General features: G+C 37.8%; 1 protein-coding gene across 9 annotated transcripts in view; it reads left to right on the forward strand.

Moving 5' to 3' along the window:
* The window catches only part of Fhit (fragile histidine triad diadenosine triphosphatase), a 1,445,121-nt gene that overhangs the window by 629,914 nt on the left and 793,306 nt on the right, over positions 1 to 21,901 (forward strand). The gene's annotated exons all lie outside the window — the stretch shown is intronic.

Below are 21,901 nucleotides of genomic sequence, written 5' to 3' on the forward strand. Positions count from 1 at the left end.
CTACCAGAGTATGCTTTTAAGTCATTAGACTGTTAATTGTCTTAGGTGGGCAGCAAAAATTGAAATACACATAGCTAATCAACCCTCCAGGGTTGGGGATGAAATTCTGGCTGTGAATGATTATCAGCACTCAGTCTATTGTTCTAGTAGAAACCCCAAATGCATACCTACCTTTCCTCTCTCCCTCCCTCCTTCCTTCTCTCCCTTCTTTCCTTCCTTCCTTCCTATGGATTGAACCCAGGGGCATTCTACCACTGACTTACATCCCATCTTATTTTTATTTTTGATATAGGGTCTTGCTAAGTTGCTCAGGCTGGCCTCCAACTGGTAATCCTCCACCCTCAGCCTCCTGAGTTGCTGGGATTAGAAGTAGGTACACAGTGCCCAGCTCAAGTGCCTTTCTTTGGCACTGCATGTGCTGTTTAAATAAATATCCCAGGGAAAATTATTATAGAGGTGTCAAGTCACCTTGGTTGGTGCTCTTCTTTACAATATTTTAATACAATATCAGTCCAAAACAATACTTTCTTTGGGCTACCTGATGTCATAAGGACAACAAAAATGATCTCCTACCTCTGCCCCCTCATCAGTCTTGCCTATGGCCTCCACAGTGCAAAGAGAAGGGGGTATAACTAAGGTTAACCAACTGAAGAACACTATGTGCACCAGCAGAGCAACTCAGCATGTGTCTTGGTGAAGATGAAAGACGACAGGGCTACTTTCTTCCAGAACGTTCACAGTCCTCTCTAGAATTTGGAGAAAGGCTCTGGTCTTGGGGATATCCAAGTGACAGGCAAGCCACTCATTGTTCCAGTATGAACCCTCAGTTCTGAATCAGGCTTAGTTATTTCTGCTACAGTTTATTTCTTTCATGCCAGTCACATCCACTGGGATCTTTTCTGTGTCCATTAAAGCAGTGCTGTGCCCCAGACCCAGGTACCCTCTTGGAGTCCTGTGAATGTTGCAGGCTGTAAGAGGACAGGATTTTATGAAAACTCTACTCTCTCCAGACTCTCAGCCTTTTTTTTTTCTACATTTAGCACTTTCCTTTCATAAATAATCCAACTTTATTCCTTCTGTGAGTCTCTATTACCACATAAAGATTGCATTTCTAAGCTTCCTTGCTTCTAGATATGGCTACGTAGTTAAATTCTGGCCAATGAGAATGAGAAGTGGTAGGTAGAACTTTTAGAAATATCCTTAGAGACTAGAGGCCTGCTGTGATGGGGATGGCTTGTATGTCATCTTATACCATGACATTAAGGACCATGCCAGAGGTGGTCACATAAAATCTGAATACAGTCTGGGGTTTAGATGACCACAGAGCCAGTGGTCAGACCAATTCCTCATTTTTGTCTATTAAATATATTTATACTTGATTTTTAACCAGTAGCTTACATATATATTTCTTTTGCATCTCCTCTAGAAAATTATCATGGTTATCTATAGTGAGTGTATGTTTATACATAAATACATAGATATGTACATATATATGTGTGTGTAAGGATGTGTAAATGTGTATATATACATATACAATCACGCACACACACATATTCTACTTAATTTTGACAGGATGCATAGTTTAAAATGTTATAAGTATATATATAGTTTCTAATTAGAAGGTCATTTAGATAAAATAAGTTATTTTAGCAAACTCTTCCAAGGATAGTTTTGAAATCTGATTTTTTCCCCCTCATACATTATAAAACTAACACATTTGAAGGTGTTTCCATTGGCATATAAACCATGTAATCAGAAGGACTGTAAAAACCCAAATTAATTCCCTTAAATCATTGCATTATGCAAGGGGCACATCCTCCCTCTCCTTCACTGTGCCCAACTCTCTCTTCTTTCAAAGCCAGATGATTTCTGGGGATTTTGAAAAAGTCTACTGTGAGGTAGAGCCAGGCAGTTCCCCTCCAAACAGTACAAGTTAGAGCGAGTCAAAATTGAATAATTCCTTTATGGAAAGCGCTCTTTTCCGCAGTGTATTTGAATGAACAAACTAAAGAATGAATCTCAGAGGTCTCATTTCATTTTCCTGTTTGCCATTTTCATCTCGCTTCACAGCACGGCATACTGAAGAGCTACTGATGTGGGTTCCTCATGACATGGGGAGGGCTCAGAGCTATACCTGGGGTTTGAATTGTTTTCCTGTAAGGATTAGACTTCATATGCTGGTTATTATGTGTGTGTTAGAGTTTGTAGCAAGTGGATTTATGCAGCTCAGTGGCTGTTTTTCCTTGTTGATATTCTTTGGGGACTTTGGTTGGCACCAGTGCCTGCTTTTGAGGGCTCCTTGCTGTCAAAATAATGTGAACACCAGGGAAGGAAAATACGTCTCAGTTTGTTAAGTCCATCATGTTCCTCGATGACTATGTCTAATTAGGTTCTAGGGGTTTTACATACAGAGGAGGTAGGCCTCAAAAGCAGAGGTTTGTGCTCTCGTTTTATGGGGGGCAGAGGGAAGGAGTTAGGGGAGCAGAACTTCCAAGTGTCTGTGAAGTGTCCATTCAGTTTTTCAGAGTTGTTGAAAACACATGGTATTTGTAATGGAAATAGTTTGGGGTTGTTGTTGTTATTGTGTGTGTATGTGTGTGTGTGTGTGTGATGCTATACTTTTATTTATATTCATATTAGTGAAATTTTATTCATATTAGTGAACTCAGTTCTTCAGAAAACTTTTTAGAGATTTGTCTTATGTCATGTGGGTTGTACGTGTTCAAACTCTGGCTTACCACAATCCTGGTGGGTACTATGCAATGTGGACTTTCTTTGGATTTAGGTGATCTTCTGTGACAAAGTAATAGCATTTTCCAGATTCAATCCATTCTTCCTCCTGTCTGAATCCTACTTAGGAATATCATTAACCTTCCTCCTCCTGGAAGCCTTCCTTGATTCCCTGGACGAATGATTTGAAGACTTTTTTTTCTCAGATCATACCATATTCTGTGCTCTCTCCCTCTATGTTCAAATGTGAGCTGTTGAGTTGTCAATGTCCTTCTTCAGGCTGTTCCTGACAAGAGGACAGGACCTCTGGCTTATTCACTTTTGGAACATGTGTTAGTCAGCTTTCTGTCACTGTAAGAAAATGCCTGAGATACACAAGTTAAAGCAGGAAAGGTTTATTTTGGCTCATGTTTTTCAAGGTTTCAGTCCATTGTGCCTGGGGCTTTGTTATTTCTGGACCTGTGGTGAGGTAGAGCATCATGACAGGGAGTGCATGGTAGAACAAAGCTGCTGACTTCATGGATTTCCAGTGCTTAAGTAATTCCCTATTGCAAGGCAGGCACCTCTGAAAAGGCTCATTAATGGTTTGGGATATTATTTACAACATTAAAGCAGTTTTCTGAATGTACATATACATTACGCCTTATTTCCTCCTAAGTGCATGGTCTCAGTGGAAAATAAACAATAAATCAATAACATCCTCAGAATTACTGGAAGAAACAGCATATTATCTGTTATTCCCTACAGATGGTGTAAGGAGGTGATGGGAAAGTAGGGGTTCTGGTTTTTCACTGTGACAGTCAGTGACAGTACTCGTACTATGAATTTTGGCTAAGTTTTAAATCCATTAAGCACAACATTGAGTTTGTAGATAAACTCTGAACTAGATTCTTCTTGTATCCTAAGTAATTTTTTTTTCTAGTACTGGGGATTGAAGATTTGCACTTGCTAGGCAAATGCTCTACATTGCCAGGTCTTCTTTTCTGTTAAGAATGTTTGCTCTGAAGTATCCACAGAGTTTCTCTCCTGTTGCAAGACTTGGATAATGATAAGGAAAATTGGATTCATAATTAGTTTTGAAATTTTCTGAGCTTTGCTACAGTTTTAAATGGTTAATTGTTGAGAAGACATTTCTACTTTTGTAATTTAAGTTTTCAAAGAGCAAAATTAAAAGGAGATTCTTATTAGTAGTCTAATAAGATGTGTAGTTTCCTGGTGGCATCATTGTTCCCCTAGGTCTGCAAGGCCAGAAAACCAAGTTTGTAAATTTCATCAGAATGGAGAAGGGCCAAGGCCACTGATTTACAGTTATGTAATTCTTAGCAGGTGTAATAACCTGAAGGGGGGATGCCACTAAGTCCAAGGATAAACACAGAGGGACAGAGCACAGAATATGGCCAAATCCCGGAAAAGGGGCTCCTAATCAATGCTTGAGGGAATCAAGGGAGGCTTCCAGGAGGAGGCAGGCTAATGAGATTCAGCCAGGAGAGAGAAAAGATGGAATCAGGGAAATACTATTGCTTAATCCCAGAAGTTCACCTACACTCCATGCCACTGTATTCATTTTCTAAGAAAAATGTAGCTGTCAAGTTACATTCATGTCCACTGGCCAGCATTTCCCCAGTAAGAAGTCATTTTGACAAATTAAATTAGAACCAGTGTTTATATAAAGGTGGGGGAAAACAAGTGGTACCATATACTATTAATAGAAGTTTAGATTGCTACAACCTCTTTGGACAAGAACATCAACATTATTTGAAACAAAAATGTGTATATCCTTTGCCCTTTCAATTTTGTGTCTATAGTAGATTTATCCTAAAGACAAATCCTCACATATAGGCAAAGTTATATGGAAAAAATGTTCCTTGTGATATTATTTATATCAACAAAGGATTGGAAGAAATGTAAATGTCTATCAAAAGTAACTGGTTAAATGACTTAAGGTATATCCCCATGATTTAAGATCATGGTGCTATTATAAAGAATTACGTGAATACATATAATGTGGAGAATTATCTCCAAGATCTTATTGAGAGGAAACTGAAGGAGAGATAAAAGTGCATATAATGGGCTTCCTTTAATTATATTAACAGAAGGAAACACCAACTTATATGTGATTCTGTAAAGTGTGTTACTAGAGTACAAGAAACAAGTAGTTGGGCAGGGAAGGACTGGAATAGGAAGAGAATTCACTTTGCATCTATTTCAGTGTATTACCCTGTGCTTGCATTTTTATGCGAGGATGACATTGAAATCATGCTTTGCTTAATGACTAGAATATGTCATTAACCATGTCATCATGTGAACACTTTAAAGTACACTTACAAAAACTAAGATGGATAAGGGGACTAGGGAAGAATAGAGGTACTTTGGATTAGACAGAGGAGAGTGAAAGGAAGAAGTGGATATAGGGTTAGGAAGAATAGAAGAATGAATTGGACATTCTTACCCTATGTGCATATATGATTGCACAACCTGTGTAACTCTACATCATGTATAACTAGAAGAATGAAAAATCATACTCCACTTATGTATTATGTGTCAAAATGCATTCTACTGTCATGTATAACTAATAAGAACAAAATTTTAAAAAGAAAATTATAAAGAATATCTGATATCATGTAAAAAATACAGCTAGTTTAATTTTAAGTGACAGGAAACAAAAGTGTATGTATGAATGACTAAACCTTAAGAAGAGTAAACACTTCTATACTGAGTTTTAGTGATACTTGCATGACAGAATACATACACTAAAACATACCAAATGTATATTGTGAGAATGTTATAGTGCATAAATTATGTGCCTCAATAATAATTGTATCTGTTGCTGTTACTTAGTGTTTTGCATTCATGCATATAATCTTTTTTGTTGATTTTTAAAATTTGTTTTAATTAGTTATACCTGACAGTAGAATGCATTTATGCACTTTGATATAATAGATGGGGTATAATATCTTATTGTGACATTTCCATTTTCTAATGAAAAACTAATAAATATTTTTATAGAAAATACAGGAAAGCCCAAAAAATAATTTTGTCAACAAATCTTATTGCCCACTGTTAAATTTTTCATATGTATTTGTATTTTTAAATGTAGATATTTTGGAAAAATTTGAACCAATGATTTCAAGCACTTAACATTTCATTAAATATTTCTTCATGACATCTTAAGCTTTATTGAGGCACATGATTTATGCACTATAACCTTCTCACAATATACAATTTGGTGACTTTTAGTGTATTTACTCTGTCATACAAGTATCACCAAAATTCAGCTTTAAAACACTTCATCTCTGTAATAAGGAGTGATTTTTTTTTAACCACTATATAGTATTACCCTATACGGTTATACTGTGCAATACATGCTACACATGTTATTTATTCAGCCAATTCCATATTATTGGACCTTTCAATTATTTTTGTTTTCTATAAGTACAAGTAATGTTGTAATGAAAAAAAAAAAACTAAGATGGCTACAATGTCACTAGGTTTGTAATGCTACAAGACTACTTTCCTAATGTGGTCCATTCTTAAGCAAAATGTCATTAGGTAGCACATGACTATAGTTTCCATATGAATTTAAATTTAGCACAAGGAAAGTGGTTTTCTTGCTTAATATTGTTGCTGATGACCTCCTGCCAACAGGACCTGCTAAGTAGAGCCTTCAGGCCCCAAATAGGAATCTCTCTCAGGGAAATGTCTATTCCCTGGATTCACACAGATTTTATTATGCGACAGTATTGTATCTGTGACTAGTTTGCCTGTGGCTGGACTATGGATTTGTAAACTTGAGAAATGTTTAAGTCCCATAAGCAACATATTTATGAACCATACTTAGTATAGATCAACTTTGTTGGAAATTATAATTGGCAGGGGAGTTTGTCCATGTGCAGAGCCCTGGGTCCCACCCCAGAGATTCAGACTTGGTCTGGGGTGAGATCCGAGAGCCCCATCATCACAGGATACATATGCAGATGATTTGCATACTGCTTCTTGGCCCTTCTCTTCCTCCCTCTTCTTTTCCTCCTTCTTTCTCTTTCCTTTAAGACTTTTAGAGAGGTATTTTAGAACCTGTCTCTAGCTTCTGAAGACATTTGACTGTGTGTCTCCTTTATTAATGATATACATTTTAAAGAAACAGGTAATAAATTGATAGCAACTCCATCCATTAGGAGTCAGTTGATATTTAGTAAATATAAGAAGCAAGAATAAAAATACAATCAAGTTCAGTTTCCTTAAAGACTAAGAAAACAACTCCTCCAAAGTGCCCCACTTGTGATGAGACCTGGATTATTTCATGTATATTCATCTCACCCTCGATGCCTCTTGGTCCAAGTAGGTGATGGAATATGGCAATTTGTTCTTAGAGAAGAGCAAGGGAAAGAACACTTAAGTTATAGATAGCTGACCTTTGAATTACTTTTTAAAATCACAACTGCTTTTAAATGGAAATAGCTAGGAAGGAGAAGGAATGTCGGAAGAGGAGTGGAAGGAGAGAGTCTATGCAGTGCGTGGGCTGTGTCCTGCTTGCCACCAGATACAGATTCAACTCTTGGCAAGCTGTGTGATCTTGGACTTGAGATGGAATTTCTGTCCCCTGTTCCTGTGAAATAAGATTCCCCAAGTTACCACAGTCATGTAACTGGAGTCCTAGGCCAGAGGCCCAACTCCAAGGGTCCCAAAGGACCAGGTCTGACCACTTGCACCAAAAAGCCAGTCAAAGAGATGAATGGTGGTGAAGACAGGAAAGAGATTTATTCTCCTTGTGGCCATGCTGGGGAGAAGAACAGACCAAGGACTGAAAATGTGTGTCTCTCTGAGCAGCTAACAATTCCTTGGGGTTATATAACAAAGGTTGGGGGCTTGCACAGCTGGTGATCTTGGTCAGGTCGTGATCTGGTTGATCATTCCCTCAGGATGGTCTTGCTGGGCTTTATTAGTGATTAGAAAGTTGCTGCTGCCTGGAGGTGGGCATGTATTTAATTTTGAGGTATAATAGGAGACATCAGGACAGAGAGAAAGGAGATGTGGGACAACACAAGAGTGGCCATAATTTAAAGTCCACTTGCACATGGATTAAAAATCCAGATTTGTCACTTTCACATGTGTTGATCACAACAAATTTGAATTTATTTAGGTTAATTTAAATCAAATTTTAGACAAAATTGAATTTATTTAGTTTAATTTAAATCAAATTTTTGCCCATATCTACACCAACATGGTTCTATATTCACAAATCAGAACCCATCAGAAATAAAGAAGAACCCACTTCCCAGAGTTGTGGTTTGGATTTGAAATGTCCCACAAGAGCGCCTGTGTTAATGCAGGAGGTGAAATGAGTAGATCATGAGAGCCATAACCTATCAGTGGATCAATCCATTTGATGGATTAATAATTCGAATGGATTACTAGGTGCTAACTGGGCGCAGGTTCATCTCTTCCGAGGAAGAGGTCATTAGGGGTGTGCCTAGGGTATTCTGTATTTTGCTCCTTCTCTGCCTCCTGGCCTCCAGGAGCTGAGCAGCTCTCCTCCACAACACCCTTCTGTCGTGGTGTTCTCTCTTATTTCAGGCCCAGAGGAATGGAGCTGGCCTACTATGGACTGACTCTCTGAATCCATGAGTAGAAATATGCTTTTCCATGGGCTGGAGATGTGGCTCAAGCGGTAACGTGCTCACCTGGCATGTGTGGGGTGCTGGGTTTGATCCTCAGCACCACATAAAAATAAAATGAAGATGTTGTGTCCCCCGAAAACTGAAAAATAAATATTAAAAAATTCTCTCTCTCTCTCTCTCTCTCTCTCTCTCTCTCTCTCTCTCTCCTCTCTCTCTCTCTCTCTCCTCTCTCTCTCTCTTTCTCTCTCTTCTCTCTCTCTCTCTCTCTTAAAAAAAAAAGAAATATGCTCTTCTTCCTCTAAGTTGTTCTTTGGGTATTTTGGTCACTGTGATGCACAGCCAACACACTAGTAATGGTTGACATTTCCAGTTACAAACACAAAGGACAACTAAAAACACCATCTTAGATCTTGTCTCTGCATGAAAGATCTTCATGTATAAATACCCATAGCTAAGATATGGCTAGTGTGTTCCTCTTCATTGCCAGCACTCTACCCTGTTTATCACAGTGTGTACTTCTTTCTCTCAGTAAAATCAATATGTGTTTCACTTTGACATGGATACATTCCTTTCTACAACAACATCAAGGATTGTCATGCCCTGAATTGAGGTCTACCTCCCTTTTAGGGACCTCCTCAGGACCCCCATTCCAGTAACATCTCTAACTCTTGTCATAAGATGTTTATCCATCAGACCTGTTGTTCCCATAATTCCAGGTGACTGCAGGAGAGAGTGACTCAGAGAAGGAACACATCAGAAAGGCAAGATGGAGACGTACCTATGTGTAGCCCGTTTTTAGTTACCCATCGGACATCTGCAAGTCCAAGTGAAGATTCAGGGCTTTTAGCAAAGCAGGCCCTAAGTCCCTGTTTCAGTCAGCTTTGCATCACTGTGACCAAAATACCCAACAAAAACAACTTAGAGGAGGAGAAATTTATTTGGGGTTTAGGGTTTTTAGAGATCTCAGTCTATAGGCAGATGACTTCATTGCTCTGGGCCCATCTTGGGGAAGGGCCCAGCAGAGAAAAGCTGCTCAATTCATGGCAGTCAGGAAGAAGAAAGAGAGGGAGTGGGGAAGAGGCCATAGGGAAGATACACCCTTCCAGGCACACTTCCAGTGACCCACCTTCTCCAGCACACCTCCCACTGCCTACAGTTACCACCTGGTCAGTCCATTCAAACTAGGATGGACTGAAGAGGTCATTACAGCTCTCATAATCTGATCATTCACTTCTGATCATTCCTGTATTAACATAGGAGCTTTGGGGATACTTCATAGCTAAACCAGAATAGTCTCTTTTACAGTAAGAGGATAAAGTAAAAGAATGTGCAGATAGTCTAGCACAGTGCCTGGGCATTTAGCAGAAGTTCAATAAATGCTAATTATATTAATAAAAGAGCAAGAAATAGAGGCAGGGATGATCAGTCTTATAGACTTGTAGGCCACTTGCTTCAGCTCAGTGGTGCCATTTATCAAGAGATCTGAGTAATAGTCTGGAACCTATCACTACCTGGCATTTTGTATGACCTTGAGGGAACTGACATCAAAAGTAATTGAGCCTCAGTTTTCTTATTTGTAAAATGAGAAAGTTCAACTGCATAGCTTCTAAGGGCCTGTTCATCGGCACTGCTGTATTTTACTCTTAAACTATAGGCACAAAACAAATACAACATTTAAAAAAATTATTTTCTTTATACTAGTGAATATTAAGCAATTACTTTTCTTTCATAGAGCTTAGATAGAATAAAATATTCCCTCTGAGAAATTTGTGATCTTAGGCAAGATGTTTGAATTCCTTCATCTCCAGTTACTCTCCCTGGTTGAAGGTGAAGCTCAGGGGAATTTGTTTGTTTAATCTCTTAACTTTGAAGTAGGTTGACTTAGAACACATCTGTCTCTTTGGATAAGTAAATAACTTGATGAACAAATCATGAGAAGTCATAGGAGTTTATTTTATGGGATTGCAGATCTCCTACCCTGCCCACCTTAATTTATTGCTTTTGATAGGATTTGGAAGTGGAGGAGGAGGACCTCAGATGCCTCTTCTCCTTCATCCCTCTACTGCCAGTGTGCTCTTGTGGGAGGAGCCTCAGGTGGCTTCCCCCTTCCTCTGATGTTCTGATCCTTGGTCTCATGTTTAAATCTCACCTGTGTACTGTGAACCAGCTTTTTTCAAATGTATTTCATGGGACAATTGTCCATTGAGGTGTTTCATGGGAAGAAAATTCTGTTGGTTTAAAATGTACCCACGGGACTGGGGGTATAGCTCCGTGGGAGAACTCTTGCCCAGGACTTGATCCCCAATACCAATAAACCAAACCAACCAAACCAATCAAAAATACCCAACTTGCAGAACCCCAGTGCATACTAGCATATTAAAGGCTTTGAAAAGTCCCCAAAGAAACAGAACTAAACTTACTGAAGTTTGGCCTTTTATAAAAAAAATAGTAAAACAACTATTGATAATTGTTATGTTAGTGTTCCATAGAAGGAGTTTTGAGAAATACTTTCATAGATAGAGAGGTTCTCAGGAATTGATTCTGTCCTGTTACTTACAAACTGATCACAGAAGAAGAAAAAAATAAGTTGCCAGAAGATTTGTTTTGAAATGAAATTGGAGTTAGAATTTATGTGTTAACTTCATGTTGAGATGTGCATATGATTGACAAGCTTGGTTTAATTTGTAGATATTTGCAATGTGTTAAGAGATTCTTCTTTTCTTCACTGCAAGACTGTGAATCTCAGAATTTCATTTAAATATGCTGTTATAGAATGAGTAACTAGTTTTGGATCCAAATGAAAAATAATGCCATACAAGTCTATAAATAAATAATTTAAATTGTGTATTAATAACCCTAGAGTGAGCACCACACTGGCCATATAATATAAATAATTTCAGTAGAACTCCAACAAAATACATCTGAGTCTGGCTCCAAAAAAATTGCTTTCTGAAGAGCAGAAAGGTAAATTTATTTGAGTCTACACATTTCTGTTTATGCATGAACATGTTATAAAGTTTCAGGAGCATTCAAGTATTGGATATTCTTTCCTAAAACTTAGAAACTTGTACAGAATTAGGTGTAGACCACTCAGCTTTAGTGTACTCTCATATGAACTGATATTATATTTATTGACAAATGGGTATATAATCTCCTTTCAGGTATTTCAGCTCACCTAGTAGTAAATGCTCTTTTTTATTTTCTAATCTTGCAAAGTTAAAGTAAAAGGGTTATACTAAAATGGTTTTGTTGATACCTGAAGTGATGCAGAACTCAGATGAAGGCAGCACATGCAGAAAAAATAAATTCAAAATGATTTGTTTAGATTAGGTTTATGTGCTCATGTAGTTTAGTGGAGTGAAACCAGAAAACGGCAGTGATCAGAGAGCCTCTTGCCTAAAAACAAACATATCGCCCAGGAACGTTAGGGCATTGCTAGACATTACATTGTAAGGATTTTCATTCCGTAGTAGCAAAACTTAAAAAAAAAAAGGTAATGAGCTAGCATTATCTGGAAGTGAAATGGTACCTCCTGGATCGCAGTTGTACAATGCAATGCAGGCCTTTGTTATTTTATTTCTTTTGCTTTTTCCATGTTAGGTGAACACATAAAATTAGAGGAGATAATGGGATCTGATAAAGTTTTGATTCTAAACAAAACTTTCAAATTGCTTAGTTGCCAGTTGTCAGTATTTAATATAAAATGCATTTGGGGATCCCAAAGGTGACAGTGACTAATGACCTAAAAGAATGATTGATCCTATATGTTTGTTCATTATTTGGGATGATCTCTTCCTTCCTCTGGACCAACAGTTATTGCCTGCCTAGTTTATGAGTGTGTGTTTGGCTGGTGGAGCAGGGTGGTATTCATCACAGATCTCAGAGGAGTTTCCCTATTGCAAGGAGGTAATGGGTGGTGGTATGCTGGTCAATGTTTAATTGGCTCTTAGAGGGTAAAAAAAAATATCCTATTTTGTAGCACTTGTGAATTTCTGGAATTCTGTGATACAAGTGTTCCTGCCATGGCCAATTTTAGGTCACAACCCATGTCAACTGGCTCACAAAATTCTGAAGAATTTAACAAGTTAGTCTCATGAGCAAGTTTGAGCTGGCTCCAGCAAACTCCTGCTAGGAGCTTTCTTAGCCACTGTTCAGTTTGTGGGGCTGTTTCCTAGAAGGAACTGTACCTGTACTTGGACCTGTGAGGTACATGGATAGTCTGGAGAATGCCTTTAAAAAATAGCAGTCTCTGTGTTCTTTAAGATCCCTTAAGATCCAAATTTTGTAATTCTTCCTCAGGAAGTATTTATAGTATGGAACATGTTTTAATTTTATGTGATGAAATGTTTTAAAGTTGCTATTGATATTGTTCATTTGTTATTATTAATATTTCCTAGTATGCTGGCATGATCTAACTGCAATGCTTTTACTACAAACAGAATTAGTCTACAATATTAAAAAAATGGCGATGGGAAGAAGTTGATTTTGACATATCCTACACAGGAACTTGGAGACACTTTCACTACATGAATATGGTTTCACTGCCCTACAAAATATTTGTAACAAAAACATTGTATCAGGACAAAACACAGAAAACCTTAGCATTCCAGACAGGGAATATAATATAATTATATTATTCCCACCAGGAATAATGACTATTTTGATGGATTGCAGCCTAAGGACTTTTTTTTTTTTTTTTGCATTTTTGAATGGTTAGAACAAAAAAATTGAAAGGAGAATAAATTGTGACACATAAAGATGATGTGAAACTCCAGTTTTAGTGACCATAAATAAAGTTTTATTGGAATACAGCCTTGTCCTTTCATTTACACCATCCACCATCTGTATCATCATATCATCTCTGGCTATTTTGGTGGTCCACGGGAGAGCTGAGAAGTTGCAACAGAGCCTGGGGGCCTGTGTAGCCTGAAATGTTTATTATCCAGTCCTATACAGAAAATGTTTGCCAATCCCTGATCTAGGAAATAAGTCTCTGAGAAAATGTGACCAGCTAGTTCAAGGTCCTGTACAAGGATTGAAGCCCATAGCAATAGGAATGTGAAATTCATCCTTAATGAAATTGAAAGGAATTGCATAAAAAATGGAGAGGAAAATGTGAAAATTCCTAAAATATAAAAAACAGTAAGATGAATAACAAATTTCTCACTTGGCCCAAATCACTTCCTTTCATTTTCTTTTATAACCAAATACTAAGAAAGCTTCTCACATTTCCTAGTGTTGATATGTTCCGGTAGATGCTTGCCTCCTGATACAAGGGGCCATATTGCTTCTGACTTGGGTCATAAAGCTGTGTCATGGGTGATTACAAGGGTTGGTTTTGGAATCAAACAGTTGGGGTTCAAGTCCAAGCTCAGCCAATTTTTTGATATGTGGTTGTGGACAAATTTCTTAGTTTCAGTTTTTTCACCTATCAAACACAGAATTGTTCTGAGATTCAGGGAGGATAATTAAATCAGTACAGAATCTGAACACACTGTAGGCATATAATGAATATTACTTTGTTGTTGTTTTTGGGATTGGGGAATTGAACCTGGCAGTGCCACTGGGCCATATCCTCAAGCCCTTTTTATTTTTTATTTTGAGACAGGGTCTCACTAAGTTGCTTAAGGCCTTGCCAAGTTGCTGAGGCTGGCTTTGAACTTGTGATTCTTCTGCTTCAGCCTTGAAAGCTTCTGGGATTTCAGGTGGGAGCCACCACACTCAGTTATTTGTTGTTGTTGTACTTATATGCCTCAGTGTCTTCCATACATGTACATGTTTATCTTTCAAGTTAAGATTTTATCCTTTTAATTTGAACAGAAACAAATATTTACTTTGACCATGTCTTGACATGTCATACAAGCTCTTCTTACCCCAAATACTTTATCTCCAGGATATTGTATTGAAATGAACTAATGCTACTATTCCAGCCTTAGTCAATGTTTTAAACTTAGGTCTTAATATTTTAAACTTAGAAGGTTGTGTCCCCATTCATTTCTTCCCAAGAGGAGACTGCCCTCCAGTGGAAATAATTCTGGTAAGGGGAGAAAAACATTTTGGCAGTTAAGACTATTCAAATGTTTTATCTTAGAATATGCCTGCTAATAAAATTTAAACAGATCTTCAGGGGAGAAAGACTCTAATATTCTCCTAAATCCCCACCTCTGATGGCAGTCACCGGCTAGACCTCATTCCTTTCACCATCATGAACCCCCTGGCATGCAATAACAATTGGTTTAACCAAATGATTCTCCACTGTGTTGCACATTACAATGCCAAGGAGCTTAAAAATATCTTGATTCCTGGGTTGTGCCCCTCTAGGATGGAACCTAAGCATCTGTAATTTTTTTTAAATAAAGTGTCCTCTAGCTGAGCACAGTGGTATATACCTATAATCCCAGCGACTCAGGAGGCTGAGGCCAGAGGATTGCAAATTCAAGACCAGCCTCAGCAACTTAGGTAAGACCCTGTCTCAAAATAAAAAATAAAAAGTGCTGAGGATGTAGTTCAGTGGTAAAGCACCCCTAGGTTCTATGCCCAACACTGCAAAAAAGAAAAAGAAAAAGAAAGAAGTTTCCTCTATATATTTGATGCCAAGGTGCAGCCTGCAGCCAAGATTGAGAATCACAGTTTGAAACATTGAGATTTTTAAATAAACTTCTTTTTAAACAAACTAACCAAAAAAAAAAACTCCTATGAAGCATTCAAGAATGCAGCATTTCTTGTCAGCTGCTTGTACTGGAGTCTCCTCTCCAGGGAAATCTACTGATACTATCTTATTTCATTAGCTGGTTAATAAAGAAGGATCTTTTAGGTAGTAAAAGGTGATAAGAAATTAATCTTTGATACTTCTCTCACTGTAAATTTCACTGACGGATTCCGTTTAAGACCAGTAATCATTTTGGACTTTGATAACCTCATGGCTAAACTCTGTGGAGGTCTTTAGGTTCACCTGTCAAAAACACATTAATATAGTCCACATTTATAAGAGAATATTTCTTATGTATTTACTAAATAGACACATATATGCTGCTAAATTGTGTTTAGTTCATTACAGATACTTTATTAATCTAATCATTTACTTAAATAGGAATTGCTATTCAGTTGAAAGCAGGCTGATTAATTTTGTTATCTATAAAATAAAAATAAGCACACTATCTGCCTGCCAAGGTTGTTAAGGAAAGGGGAAGAGATAATAGACGTAAAACAGCCTAGTGTCTGGTACCAAGGTTGCTATGGTAGTGGAATAACATATCATAAAGGTCAAGAGCAGGGTTGCTGGAATTAGTCCTCCTGGGTTCAGATCTCATCCAGAGTCATGTCAGCTCTGTGATGTTTGGCAAATCACTTACCCACTTTAAATCTCTATTTCCTTACCTGGAAACTTTTAGCCATCTTTTGGGGATAGGTGGTGAGAATCAAATGAAATAATGTATTTCATGTGCTTATCTCTTTTCCTGGCATATGGGAAACACCTTTTCCCAGAGTGAAATCTGAAGAAAGTCTGTGTATGTGTGTGGGCGAGGGAGGGACAGAAAGACAGAGAAGAGCACTTGATGTGATGTCCCTGAACCAGCAGCATCTGCAACACCTGGGAGATCCTGTTAGAAACACAGAATCTCAGCCACCAGCACAGAATCTCTAGAAACAGAATCTGAATTTACAAAGATCCCAGTGATATGTGTGCACATTTGAGCAGCACTGTTTTAATGTGGCAAACACAGAGCAAAATTGTCACCACTCCCCTGCCATTCACCCTTGGTAGGTATCATTCATCAGTCAGGCACTCTGTCCCACCAATGCCCTTCCTGAACAGCCTCGACTGGTTGATGGGAATTGTCAGGAGAGATGAAACCTCTAGCAGAAGAAACTTGTTGCAGGGAAGTCGTGGCTTCTATAGCAAGAAAGGAAATGTTGCCAAAATAAACTCTAACTCAGGGCTTTTCATCTCAATCCAGTAATATATTATACATTATTCTACACTGTTCTACACTGTGTAGTATCATTCAATAGAACCAACTATTGTATAGTTGGCTTTGTGCTACAACAGGAAGGTGAGAAGATGAAACACACTAAGAGAGAGAAAAAATAGGATTCAATATTAAGATGGAAGTTGAAAATAAATAGGTTAAAACCAGCTAAAAATGTTACTGTGATTAGAAGCCAAAGCTCTGTAGTAATCTTTATCATAATATTAGAGGCATTGTGATTTAAAAATTATCAAATATATTTCTTTATTGGAAAAAGGAGATTATTCATTCATTTTATTAAACTCCAAAAATTCAATTCTTGAATTTTTTTTTTAATTATGAAATTTTTTTATAACAAAGGCTCATATAGTACTTGAAGACGAAGCTGCTGTTAAGGGGGCCACCGACTCCACTAGGCAGCATTTCACAAAACTCACTTTGGATAGAACACAAATTATAAAAATATTGGTTTTGCCTCTTTCAGTGATTTTTGCCTGACATTTTAAATTTTAGAGCTGGAAAGAGCCTGGAGGTGGCATAGAACCCAGCTTCCACCTTTTGGGAGAGGGAGAAAATTTTGTTCATCAGAGAGAAAGAGGGAAGGAGAGGAAGAGTGAGAGGGATATGGAGATGTGGTCTTCCTGGAGCATAGATGAAAACATCATCCTAATGCCTCTGAAATTTATCTTAAGCATCACGCTTGCTATTGCACCGAGGCTGCTAGACATTTTCTGACTCATTACTCAAATGACTCATGCTCCATTTAGTGTAGTTGGGATACATGGAGTAGTGGCCAGATCCAACTGAGTGAGTAAGCTACTGGCCAGAGTTTCTTGTATTTTGTTACCTGGGCTGTTAATTTGCTAGAAATCTCAGGATGTTAATGTTCCTCTGAAGTGGCTGGCTGACATCAAGAGGCCTCTTTCTCCACTCAGGAGAATGTGCCAAGATTTCCCTTTTCAAATAAGAGAGTCTCAATTTCCATATTTCAAATTTTCCCAAGCTGTAATAATAGTTTATTTAATTTAACAGACTCTATCAATTTTATATGCATGTCTGTGTGTGGGGTGTGTGTGTATGGATATATATGTATGTGTATAAACGTATGTATATGTATTTATGCATGCATATGTGTGTATACATATGCAAATGCAGGTATGTATAATGTATGTGTATGAATATGGGTATATAGTATTACTTTAAACTAACTATAAGCACTGGCTTTGACATATCTAGGAGAGAATAATTCTCTCCTCAGTGCATTAACTTAGTCAATATACACATCATTTTTACAATCAGGGCATTTTTCTGTATAAGTGTGTTCAACCCTCTATTGCAAGTGATAGGTGAAAGGATAATTGCAGATGCATCAAAACCAGAAACAAGGATCTGTGATAGCATCTCTTGAAATAATAGTGAAGGTCAGATTATAAGACCACCTCCTTTTGGGGCATATTTAATTTCTTCATCTGTAATTAACTGCAGGTCCAAAAAGATGTTATTAAAAGAAGCCATTAGGAATTAGCTCGTTCTAATAGTAAAACATGAAATTTTGAAATGTGTCTTTATAAATATAGGCACATGTACATAAATTTCTCATGACTCTCTTCATTAGTTTTAGAATATTGATATAAAGATCAATCACATGGCTATTTTGTTTTATATTAACTTTTGAACTTGTTTTCTCTTAAATTGTTCTTAAACTTTCCTTCTCATGAAAAAAATGTATTTCCCATATGATATAAACCAAATTGGTTAATTTCCAGCAAAAGAAAACGTGCAGGTAATTTTTAAGAATAAAATCTTTTTATCCATATTAAACTATAGCCTGAATTACAAAGGACAGGTAATGGAAATATTTAGCAATTGGATACTTTAAAATCACTACAGTTCTTCATTCCTTTCTGTGTATTTAAATGTCTGTTTCCTATGCTGGGGTTCAGAAATAGGTTTGGAAGACAGGTTGGCCACTTTTCACCATCTTACCCCTTAGTGCATGAGGTTGAGCTGGAGCCATCCAGAGTAAGTTAGATATGCTCAGTCTTAGGACTTTGGGAACTTAAAGTATACCTGTAACCTTTTTTGAAGAGCTTACTATGAAACTGGAGTCAACTGGAATTATTAGAGCAATTGAATACGTTATATATTATTAGGGGAAAGCAGGAAAATTGAAGTTTGTTTTCATAGTGGCTGATGATTCCAATGTCACTCTAAAGCTAATGTCATTAAGATGACATCTTGTTTTTATAAATGTCCTGAGGTAGCTGGATAATGACATATGCCCATTTAATTGAAATAAATAACAAAGTTTTCTAACCAAATTTACATCTTATAAATTTTTAATGAGAAACGTGAATGCTATTTTTTTTTACATATTCAAGTTTTTAGGTAATTTGAAAGCAGGCTCTGCCATCAGATTCAATGCAACATTGGCTACATTTCATTAAGAGTTTTATTATCTTAGTGTACCTCTATTAAAATATTTCTGCACTTCCACCTAAACATTCATAATTTAGATAGTTATGGGGCAGTCATAGGCATTAACTTGTTTCTGTTTTTTTTTTATGAGTTAAGGGGAGAGGAATATGGGTAGCTTCTAAAGATTTGGGAAATATGTATACTTGGTTTCTCAAATTGCTACTAAAATGCATTTCTTAAATTTGCCCTCTGAGAGCTTGCTCCCTGAATTCTCTCCATGTTCATTTGGTGGGAACTGAACCATTTTGTGCCAAACTCTGTCCTGGTGACAGGATAATGCCCAATATATACTTGTTGAATAAGTGAATGACTCAATGAATTAGATGTTATATATGTCAATATTCCTACATTTTTTTAAAAAAACAGCATACAGATGTTTTTTCCATATTTAGATCTTTATTTTCAGATAGGGATCTACAAGTTAAATATGTTGTTATTTATATCAATGGATGAGACCTGTGTGTGTGTGTGTGTGTGTGTGTGTGTGTGTACAGATATGCAATTAGACCAAGATGCTGTGGGAAATGAGTAGGACTACACGATTTCAGACTTTCCAAACTGCCTGGTAAAATGTGTATTCATAGAACCGGCTCCAGAGGGATAGGTTTTCATCAGCCACCATCTCTGTTACGTCGCAAGCCCTTTTCCCATTACTTTTCTATTTTAAATCTATTCCCCTGCCCTGGCTGATTGAAGCTTTCTGAAATGTGCCAGGCAGAGAATCTCACCTCTCCTCTCAGCTTGGAAATAATAACATCTTCACATTTTCATGGCCTTTTCCAAAATAGGGACCTTTCATTTGTGCTTCGCTCTCAATTGCAATAAATTGATTAACGTCATGGAATTGTGTTTCACTATAGACCTTTTGAAACTAAAAGCGGCTTTTCTGATGTGGTAAGGGAACAGATTGTCCCAGATTTCTTTATGCTCCAAGGATTCGGGGGGGAAAGGAACTGTTTTATCATTACATGTTATTGAATCCTAAAGAATTATCAGGTTTCATTTCTTCCTTTGGCTTGTGTTTTTCCCCAGAGCATTCCCAGACACCAGACCCTGGGCGTTTAGCAATCACAGAGCTCTCTCTGGGACCCCTCTTCATTGCTGCCTGATGTTTCTCTCATATTTTCCATCTCCCTATCTTTTTGCCCTAGGAAATTTTCTGTACCTGGCCATTCACTTCTTATATATATTTTTTAATTTTGCCAATCATACTCTTAACTTCCAGTGACCGACTTGAGTCTTACACTGATTTTGCAGTTTTCATGGCCCTTTGCTTTGGTGCCCCTCCATCTCTCACTGTGCCTTTGACATTGCCTGTACCTTCACTCAAACCATTCATGTGTACTATTGGGTTATTCCGCTTTACATTACTGTGACCAAAATACCCAACAGGAATAACTTAAAGGAGGCAAAATTCCCACTTTAGCTCCTGGTTTTACAGATTCCAGTCCACACTTGGCCTTCTCCATTGCTTTTGGAACTTCATGGTGGAAGGTATGGTAGTCAGGATAGAGAGAGAGGAAGGGGCCAGGGCACACCCCTGTGACTTACTTCCTCCAACCCTGCCCACCTGCCTACAGTTCTACCAACTCCGAGTGGTCCATTCAAATTATTAAACCATCAAGTGGATTCATCCACTGATTAGGTCAGAGCCTCCATGATCCAATCATTTTCTAAAAGCCCCATGTCTAGAAAGTGCTGTACTGGGGACCAAGGCTTTAGGGGACATTCCAGATCCAAACTATAACATTCATTGGAAATGGATTCTGTTTTCTGCTGGATGAACAACTTGTTCTCAACTTAAAAGTGCTATATGTTTTTGCATTTCTCTAAGACTTAGAATTTACATCTGTAACATCCCATTTGTGAATTCTGTGTCTGTTGCTCCCTATAAAGGTTAGTTTCCTTTTATGCTGTGGTCTTCTCATCTCTTTCATAGTTTTACATGGATGTATTGTATAACTATTGAGAGTTGCATATACCACTAAGTAAATCTGTTTCTACAGTCTTTGATGCATCTCCATGCCATGGGTTGCTGACCACAGCAGTCTCCCTAGACTGTCTCACCAGGTGAATTTTCTTTGTGTACCTTTCTCTAATATCTATGGGGGAAAAAACTTTTGTCTTTTGTTTGGTATTAGAAGTCTCTGGCATCAAGACCTCAGCCCACATTTCTGATTTTCCTATTTTAGGACATTTTGGACATAAATATTATTTCCCCCAACACACTTTTCTCATCACTGTCTCAGCACTTGCACACATCAGACTCAGGCGTGTTCCTGACTACCTGCTGTCTTCTTTCTTAGGCAAGTCCTGAGAACCCTTCCTCCTTCACCTCTTATTCTGAACCTCATTACTTACTGCCTTGTCTCATGTTTCCCTGAGTATCTTGTCTTACCTAGAAGATGGTAAGGTCTGTAAATTAACATTTAAAAAATTTGTCCTTGGGCTGGGGATGTGGCTCAAGCGGAAACGCGCTCGCCTGGCAAGCACAGGGTGCTGGAATTCGATCCTCAGCACCACATAAAAATAAAATAAAGATGTTGTGTCCACCAAAAACTAAAAAATAAATATTAAAAAATTCTCTCTCTCTCTTTCTCAAAAAAAATTGTCCTTCAGCCACGTATTTTGCTGTTTATTATTTGAAATGCTTTTGTCTGTCATCTCTACTGTTGGAGCTATCAAGATGGAGAAAAGCAATGTAGGCAACTTCAAGAAGCTCACAATCACCTGATGAAAGAAGCACATTAAATAAGGGGAACACTGTGTGAAAAGGGCCATCATAGACAACTGGAGAGGTAGCAACCAATGCTGTCTGGGAGGAAGATGGAGTTGTGGCAAGGCTTGCAATGTCCGCACTGAATTTTCTTACCCTGGCAGGTGGAAGGAACGGGAGATGAGCAAGAAGCACTCTGTGGGCCAACAGATGGAGCTTTTTCTTTTTTTTTTTTTTAACCTTTTAAAAAATATTCTTTTAGTTGTAGATGGACACAATATCTTCATTTGTTTTTATGTGGTGCTGAGGATCGAACCCAGTGCCTTACAGGTGCAAGGCAAGTGCTCTACCACTAAGCCTCAGCCCCATCCCCTGGAGCTTTGTTTTTAACT

The sequence above is a fragment of the Marmota monax genome, unplaced genomic scaffold (genome assembly GCF_021218885.2).
Source record: "Marmota monax isolate L192 unplaced genomic scaffold, Marmota_monax_Labrador192_F-V1.1 WCK01_AAM20220418_F8-fsc00042, whole genome shotgun sequence".
NCBI classification, from domain to species: Eukaryota; Metazoa; Chordata; class Mammalia; order Rodentia; family Sciuridae; genus Marmota; species Marmota monax.